The sequence below is a fragment of the Arachis ipaensis genome, chromosome B02 (genome assembly GCF_000816755.2).
Source record: "Arachis ipaensis cultivar K30076 chromosome B02, Araip1.1, whole genome shotgun sequence".
NCBI classification, from domain to species: domain Eukaryota; kingdom Viridiplantae; phylum Streptophyta; class Magnoliopsida; order Fabales; family Fabaceae; genus Arachis; species Arachis ipaensis.
The window spans coordinates 50,547,481-50,556,017 of NC_029786.2; positions in this window are offsets into that span (position 1 = coordinate 50,547,481).

Sequence of the window (8,537 nt, forward strand, 5' to 3'; positions counted from 1 at the left end):
AGCATGAATTCATACATGGTTGATTAAATCAAAGGAAACATGAAAATCTACCCAATTGGCTTGCTTATGGCTCAAGAAAGTGCATAATTCAATTGAAAACAAAAGAAAAAGGCTAGTGAAACTAGGCTAAGATGACTTGTCATCACTGACATCCTTCTTATTCAAAGGAGAATGAGATGCCAAAACTATTCAAGATTGCAGTTGTAAACCCCACTATAAAAAGAGACACGAGCTTAATCGAACTGTCATTCTCATGCAAATTCACATTCTAAGCCTATATTAGTTTGGTTGCTTGAGGACAAGCAACAATTCAAGTTTGGTGTTGTGATGCGTGAGCATCTTTCCTATCTTTTTCCTAGTGAATTTGCATTTAATTTGTTAAGTTTAATCAAGAATTAATTAACTTGTGCAATTCTATTTATTTTGGGTAGCATTCGGTTGGATTTGATGGAGCTTCCGCAGAAAAAGAGAAGAAGGCTATATAGAGTAGGAATGGCTTAAAGGATGGAGAGGAATCTTGCACAAATGGAATTAGCACAAGAATTAAAGGAGATGACAGTGAAGAGCGACGCATGCGCGTACCTGACGCGTGTGCGTGATTTGGAGCTTTCCATGGCGACGCGTGCGCGTACCTGACGTGTACGCATGAAAAGCAAAGTTGCTCAGCGATGCGTGCGCGTACCTGACGCGTACGCGTGATACGCGAAGAAGACCATCGACGCGTACGCGTGACATGCGCCACGTGCAGAAAACGCTGATTATATAACTAATTCTGATTTAAAATTTATTTTTAAATAGGAAAAGATATTATTTTAGTTTTAGAAAATAGATTTTAAAATAATTAGGATTAGAGATATAAGAGAAAAGAAACTTCTCTTCTAGGGGAGGATTCCAACATTAGTTCACTTTTCATTCCACCTCAGCCCGATTTACAATCCTTATTTTCCCTCTGAACCATGAGCAACTAAACCTCCACTGTCAAGGTTAGGAGATCTGTCTATTGTATGGATTGATACTATTATTTTTCTATTTTAATTCATGTACTGATTTATATTTCAATAATTTTTTTCATTCTTTATCTTATGAATTTGGGTGGAACAGAAGTATGACCCTCTTTCTAATTGAGTTCTTGTATAACTTGGAAAAGCTCTTTACTTGAACAACAGCTTGAAAACAATTTCTCCTAAATTCTAATTATCTGGACTTAACGGGATACGTGACATATAATCCTCTTATATTTGGATAATTAGGATTTTTGTGGCATAATAACTAGAATTAAACTCCACCCCCTAATTGGAATTAATTGACCAAGAAATTGGCGGTTGAGAAAAGTTAGAGGAGACTAGAAAGATCTAAGGAATTAGGGTCTAGTCACATATAGTTTTCCATGAATTAAATATTACATGATTAAAATAAATTAATAAGAGAAGTCAATCCGGAAAATAGATAACTCTGAAGCCTTAACTGTTTCTCCATACATATTTTACAACTTGTTTACTGCTTGCTTTATTAAATTTATGAATTATTGTTTAATGCTTTTGAATACCAAATCACTCTTTTCTATTTGTCTAACTAAGTAAATTAATCAACCATTGTTGCTTAGTCCATCAATCCTCGTGGGATCGACCCTCACTCACCTGAGGTATTACTTGGTACGACCCGGTGCACTTGCCGGTTAGTTTTTGGACTCTAAATTCCACACCAAGTTTTTGGCGCCATTGCCGGGGATTGATAGTGATTAACAACTATTAGTTGTTTGATTGCTTAGATAAGGCGTTTTAGTTTTAATTTTATTTAAATTTTCCTTTAGTTTTTTCGAAAAAAAAGGAGAATTCTGTTCTTTCTTCTTTGCTTTCCTGTTTACCACATGGTGCGTTTAATTCTTTTTGGTGTTTTGTACTAAGAAAAATAATGGAGAGAGATCACACGGGTCACTACTCTCACCCAAGGAGTGATTCATATTATTGTGAATGGGGGAACTACCCAAATTTTGGTTCGCAAAGTCAAAACCAAAGAAACTTCAGTGCTCTATGTTCCAACTATCAAGAACTACCATCTCCATATTCATACCAAGAACCACCACCTCTCTTTCCATATTAAGAACCATTATCTTTCTACCCATATCAAGAGCCACTATCTCCCTATTCATACCAAGAACCATCATCTTTTTACTCTTATCAAGAATCATCATCTCCTTCTTATTCATATCAAGAGCCACCATCTCGTTATTCATATCAAGTACCATTAGATCTTGAGTTTCTCATGAAAGAATTCATACATGATATAAAGACGAGTGTCAAAAATGTAGAGAAACATGTGCAGTCGATTATCAAGTCCCAGGAAGAGGAACAAATAAATTCCTTCCCAAGAGATATAATGCAAGATCCTATGGAAGAAAGTGAGGAAATCAATCAAAGGAGTTCATACTCTAGTGAATTAGAGAACTCTCCACCCTCACACATGGGAGAAGAGGAAGATGCACAAACAAAGAAGGAAGATGCACAAACAAAGGAGGTTATAAGGGATTAAAACAATTATGGGAATCTACACTCCAATGAAGTTGAGACTGGCATAGAGAGTGATTTTATTGAACCACCAATTCAAGAAGTTCTTGATGAAAGGTACACTCCAACCATCACACAACACCCATGTTTTGAAATCAAAGAAGTGAAGGCAACCAAGGAAAGCACTATAAAGGGGATTGAGACCAAGAAACAGAAGAAAATATCCATGAAAAAGAGAAGGTCAGAAAAAAATAATCCAACCTCTACACCAACAAGCAAGGTGAATCAAGTTAATCACAATAAAAGGAAGCTTGTTCGGAGGAATTTATATCAGGGGGCACTAATTTTTACCCCTCCCCCCTTGGAGACATTTCTTTTAACCAACTAGAAGAAGAGGAAGAAAATTCAACAATCAAGTATCAAGCTAGTGACATTAAAAAAGCGCTTGTTGGGAGGCAACCCGATAATTTCGTATCCTTAGTTATTTTTCGTAGTAGTAGTTTTCTTACTTATTTTATTTTTATGGAGTTTTACTGTTTTTTTGATCATGCAGCTATTTTAGAACAGGAACCGAACAATTCAAAAAAAAAAAAAAAACGAGCACACGACGCGCAAGCGTCGCTGACGCATACGCGTCATATGTGTGTGCTTGAAAAATAAAATTGAACAGAGAGTCAGGCAGGAGTGGTGCTGGTGGCGTGTCTTGTGCACAAGCAAGTCCACGCGTACGCGTCTCTCACACGTATACGTCGCTTGCGTTTTTACCAGTCCACGCGTACACGTCCCCCACGCGTCCGTGTGACCCTGCAAATCGGCGTAAATGGGTGTATGGACAGAGAGTTATGATGGTGTGGGGCTGGAACTATGCTGGGAGTACAAGCCCTATCACGCGTACGCATCCCTGACACGTACGCGTCATTTTCCCATACTGGCTGTCCACGCGTACGTGTCCATGATGCGTACGCATCACTTGAAATTCGCACGATCCACGCGTACGCGTGCCCTACGCGTATGCGTCACCTGTGATGCCCAATTAAACCACCTCAGCGCCTGATTTCAAATCTTCCACCCCCCAATCCTAATTCTCTCTTGTTATTTTATCCTTTTATTCTTCTTTCATCATACTATTTGTTTTGTTTTCAGTTCTTCTTTGCTTGAGGACAAGCAAACCTTTAAGTTTGGTGTTGTCGCTTCGCTTATAGCTTTTCTGTAGGACCAAAGGGAGGCAAATCATCTTTACTGAAGAGCATAACTGGAAGAATGAGATGGCCACCAACATAACTGAGGTGGTTGAGTTCTTTTTATTCTATATTCCTTCCCACTCTTACTATGTTATGTTCCGGTTTTCTGCTATTTTGCTTTGTTTATTGCATGATCCTTTATTAGTTAGATTCCTAGGTTCGAGTTTAGTTCTGTATTTTGAAATGTTCTGTTATTTGCTTTAATGTTGAAAGGCGCCTCATGTATTGCTCACTAAGCTTGAAATAAAAAAGAAAGAAGAAAAGATATTGTGCATGAGAAATTGAGTTTAATTTTTAGATTAGTCTCATTTATTCAAATGTGATGGTATTTTCTGTGACTCTGAATGCATGACATGAACAGTGCATATTTAAATTTGAATCAAAGAATGAAGAATGACATGGAACAGGGATTTAGAGAACTATTATGACTTCTCTGAAATAAACGAAAATTTAATCCTTGAAACAAAAGAAACAACAAAAAAAAGGGATATAAAAGCAAGGGCCAAGGCTCTGAGCATCAATGACCAATGACTAGAGACATGATTAAAAGCTCAAAGAGTTGTTTCCCTAGTCATATGCTTGTGGTGTTCTTGTGTCAAGTAATCCTTGAGACAAGAGACAAAACGTCGAGATCAATTGCAATTAATAGAGTATGCCAAAGGCTTTGAGCACCAATGTCTAGGAGTAGCTGAAAGAAAAATCAGAACTTCAAAAGAGTTCCCCAGTTAAGGGCTTGTGGTGTTTCTGTGTCAAGTGAAGCTTGAGACAAAACATTTAAAGTCACGGTTAGGCTCAAGGTGCAAAGCACCAAAGAAAAGAGAATCAAAGAAAAATTACTGTGTTCAAGGGTTAAATTGAGTTACAAAAGCTCAGAGAATTCATAATATTATCCGGATTCTAATTCCGAATGACAGTGATTGATGGGATATTTTTATGGAAAAACGAATTTCTCCAAAACACCCAAAACTAACCGGCAAGTGTACCGAGTCGCATCAAGTAATAATAACTCACATGAGTGAGGTCGATCCCATAGGGATTGAAGGATTGAGCAATTTTAGTTCTTGTGTTTTTACCAGTCCACGCGTACACGTCCTCCACGCGTCCGTGTGACCCTGCAAATCGGCGTAAATGGGTGTATGGACAGAGAGTTATGATGGTGTGGGGCTGGAACTATGCTGGGAGTACAAGCCCTATCACGCGTACGCATCCCTGACACGTACGCGTCATTTTCCCATACTGGCTGTCCACGCGTACGTGTCCATGATGCGTACGCATCACTTGAAATTCGCACGATCCACGCGTACGCGTGCCCTACGCGTATGCGTCACCTGTGATGCCCAATTAAACCACCTCAGCGCCTGATTTCAAATCTTCCACCCCCCAATCTTAATTCTCTCTTGTTATTTTATCCTTTTATTCTTCTTTCATCATACTATTTGTTTTGTTTTCAGTTCTTCTTTGCTTGAGGACAAGCAAACCTTTAAGTTTGGTGTTGTCGCTTCGCTTATAGCTTTTCTGTAGGACCAAAGGGAGGCAAATCATCTTTACTGAAGAGCATAACTGGAAGAATGAGATGGCCACCAACATAACTGAGGTGGTTGAGTTCTTTTTATTCTATATTCCTTCCCACTCTTACTATGTTATGTTCCGGTTTTCTGCTATTTTGCTTTGTTTATTGCATGATCCTTTATTAGTTAGATTCCTAGGTTCGAGTTTAGTTCTGTATTTTGAAATGTTTTGTTATTTGCTTTAATGTTGAAAGGTGCCTCATGTATTGCTCACTAAGCTTGAAATAAAAAAGAAAGAAGAAAAGATATTGTGCATGAGAAATTGAGTTTAATTTTTAGATTAGTCTCATTTATTCAAATGTGATGGTATTTTCTGTGACTCTGAATGCATGACATGAACAGTGCATATTTAAATTTGAATCAAAGAATGTTGATGTACATGGAACAGGGATTTAGAGAACTATTATGACTTCTCTGAAATAAACGAAAATTTAATCCTTGAAACAAAAGAAACAACAAAAAAAAGGGATATAAAAGCAAGGTCCAAGGCTCTGAGCATCAATGACTAGGGAGGTCAGACATGATTAAAAGCTCAAAGAGTTGTTTCCCTAGTCATATGCTTGTGGTGTTCTTGTGTCAAGTAATCCTTGAGACAAAACATTTAGAGTCGAGATCAATTGTAATTAGCAGAGTATGCCAAAGGCTTTGAGCACCAATGTCTAGGAGTAGCTGAAAGAAAAATCAGAACTTCAAAAGAGTTCCCCAGTTAAGGGCTTGTGGTGTTTCTGTGTCAAGTGAAGCTTGAGACAAAACACTTCATAGTCTTGTCTGCCATCTCTAAAGAGATGTGTGCAGCTGTACCTCAAAGATTTCCAACATCTCTATTACTGAGAGTGGCATGAGGTTAATACTTGACCCTAGGTCACACAGAGCCTTTTCAAAGGTCATAGTGCCTATGGTGCAAGGAATCAGAAAGCATCCAGGGTCTGAAAGCTTCTGAGGTAGCTCTTGTTGAACCAAAGCATGGAGTTCTTTGGTGAGCAGTCGAGGTTCTTTCTCCAAAGGCTGTGTACCGAATAGCTTGGCATTCAATCTTATTAGAGCTCCTAAGAAACGAGCAACTTGCTCTTCCCTAGTGTCTTCATTCTCACTTGAGGATGAGTAGTCATCAGAACTTATGCACTGCAGAAGTGCATTCACAGGAACCTCAATTGTCTTTATGGTTTCCTTTGGTTCTGGGCTAGAGGGTCCTTGAGAGGGATTCAGTCACTCAAAGGGTGTGCTTTGGTTGGCGTTCAACGCCAGCTCTGTCAGCTTATTGGGCGTTGAACACCCTTACTGACCACCCTGACTGGTGTTAAACGCTAGTCCCTCTAGCATTCTGGGCGTTGAACGCCCAGCAGGGATGTCCTTACTGGCGTTCAACGCCAGCTTCGCTGGGCTGGTGGGCGTTGAATGCCCAGTGAAGGCTTTTTCACTGGCGTTCAATGCCTTTCCAATCTCCTCCAATTCGGCCTCAACCTCCATGGTTATGGCCTTGCACTCTTCTCTAGGATTAACCTCAATATTACTGGGAAGAGTGTCAAGAGGGATCTCAGGGATCCTCTTGCTCAGTTGACCAACTTGTATCTCCAAGTTTCTGATGGAGGACCTTGTTTCATTAATGAAACTATGGGTGGTCTTAGTGAGGCTGGAGACTAGAGTGGCTAAGTCAGAAAGGCTCTGCTTAAAGGTCTCCGTGTTCCCTTGAGAAGATGGGAATGGTGGCCTGTTGTTGAACCTATTCTCATTTCTACCACCTTGATTGAAACCTTGCTGAGGTTTCTATTGATGCTTCCATGAGAGGTTAGGATGATTCCTCCATGAAGGGTTGTAAGTGTTTCCATAGGATTCTCCCATGTAATTCACCTCCTCCATGGTAGGTTGATCAGGATCATAAGCTTCTTCTTCAAGAGAAGCTTCCTGATTACTGCCAGCTGTAATTTGCATCCCAGTGAGATGTTGAGAAATCATGTTGACCTGTTGGGTCAGGATCTTATTCTGAGCCAGGATGGCATTCAGAGTGTCAACTTCATGAACTCCTTTCTTTTGAGAGATTCCATGGTTTACATGATTCCTCTCAGAGGTGTACATGAATTGGTTGTTTGCAACCATCTCAATCAGTTCTCTAGCTTCTGTAGGCGTTTTCTTTAAGTGGAGAGATCCACCTATAGAGCTGTCCAAGGAAATCTTGGATATCTCAGACAAACCATCATAGAACACGCCTGTGAGGGACTATTATGAGAGCATATCAGGAGGACATCTCCTGATCAGTTGCTTGTATCTTTCCCAAGCTTCATAGAGGGATTCACCTTCTCTTTGTCTGAAGGTTTGAACTTTCACTCTAATCTTGCTCATCCTTTGAGGAGGAAAGAACTTAGCCAGAAAAGCATTAACAAGCTTTTCCCAAGATTCAAGACTTTCTCTTGGTTGAGCATCCAACCAAAACTTAGCTCTGTCTCTTAAAGCAAAAGGAAGAATCATCAGCTTATAGACTTCAGGATCAACTCCATTAGTTTTTACAATATCACAGATCTGTAAGAATTCTACTAAGAACTGATGTGGATCTTTTAGTGGAAGTCCATGGAATTTGCAGTTCTGCTACAGAAGAGAGACTAACTGAGGCTTAAGCTCAAAATTGTTAGCTCCAATAGTAGGCACAGCAATGCTTCTGCCATAAACGTCAGAGGTAAGCATGGTGAAGTTACCAAGGACCTTTCTAGGCTCCTCTTGTAGTTCGGCCATCTCCTCTGTTTCTTGTTCAAAACTTTCTGAGAGGTCTCTTTCGGAGTGTTTTACTTTAGCTAGTTGTAAACGCCTCCTTAGAGTCTTTTCAGGTTCAGGATCAGGAGTCAAGAGGGATTCTTTATCTCTGTTCCTAGTCATAAACAAGAAGGAAAGAAAAAAGAAAGAAAAGAAAGAGACTTTCAATAGACAAGAAGCTCCTCCTTAAAGTCAGAAATAGAGAAAGAAGAAGAAGATAGAAAATAAAAATAAAAATAAGAAGTAAAAGAAGATTACCTTGAAAGGAGAAGATAGAATAAAATATAAGAGAAAAGAAGAAAGCTTTTTGTTCTACTTGGATCAAAGAGCTTCCAGTTAGATGTGAAGAAGAAAGGAAAGAAGATAAAGAAGTGAAGATGGAAGAAGAGATAGGGATAGGAGAGTTTTGAGTAATAGAGATGTGAGAAGAAGAGCAGTATAAATAGAAAAAGTAGATAAGAATTAAAATAATTTTTTGTTTT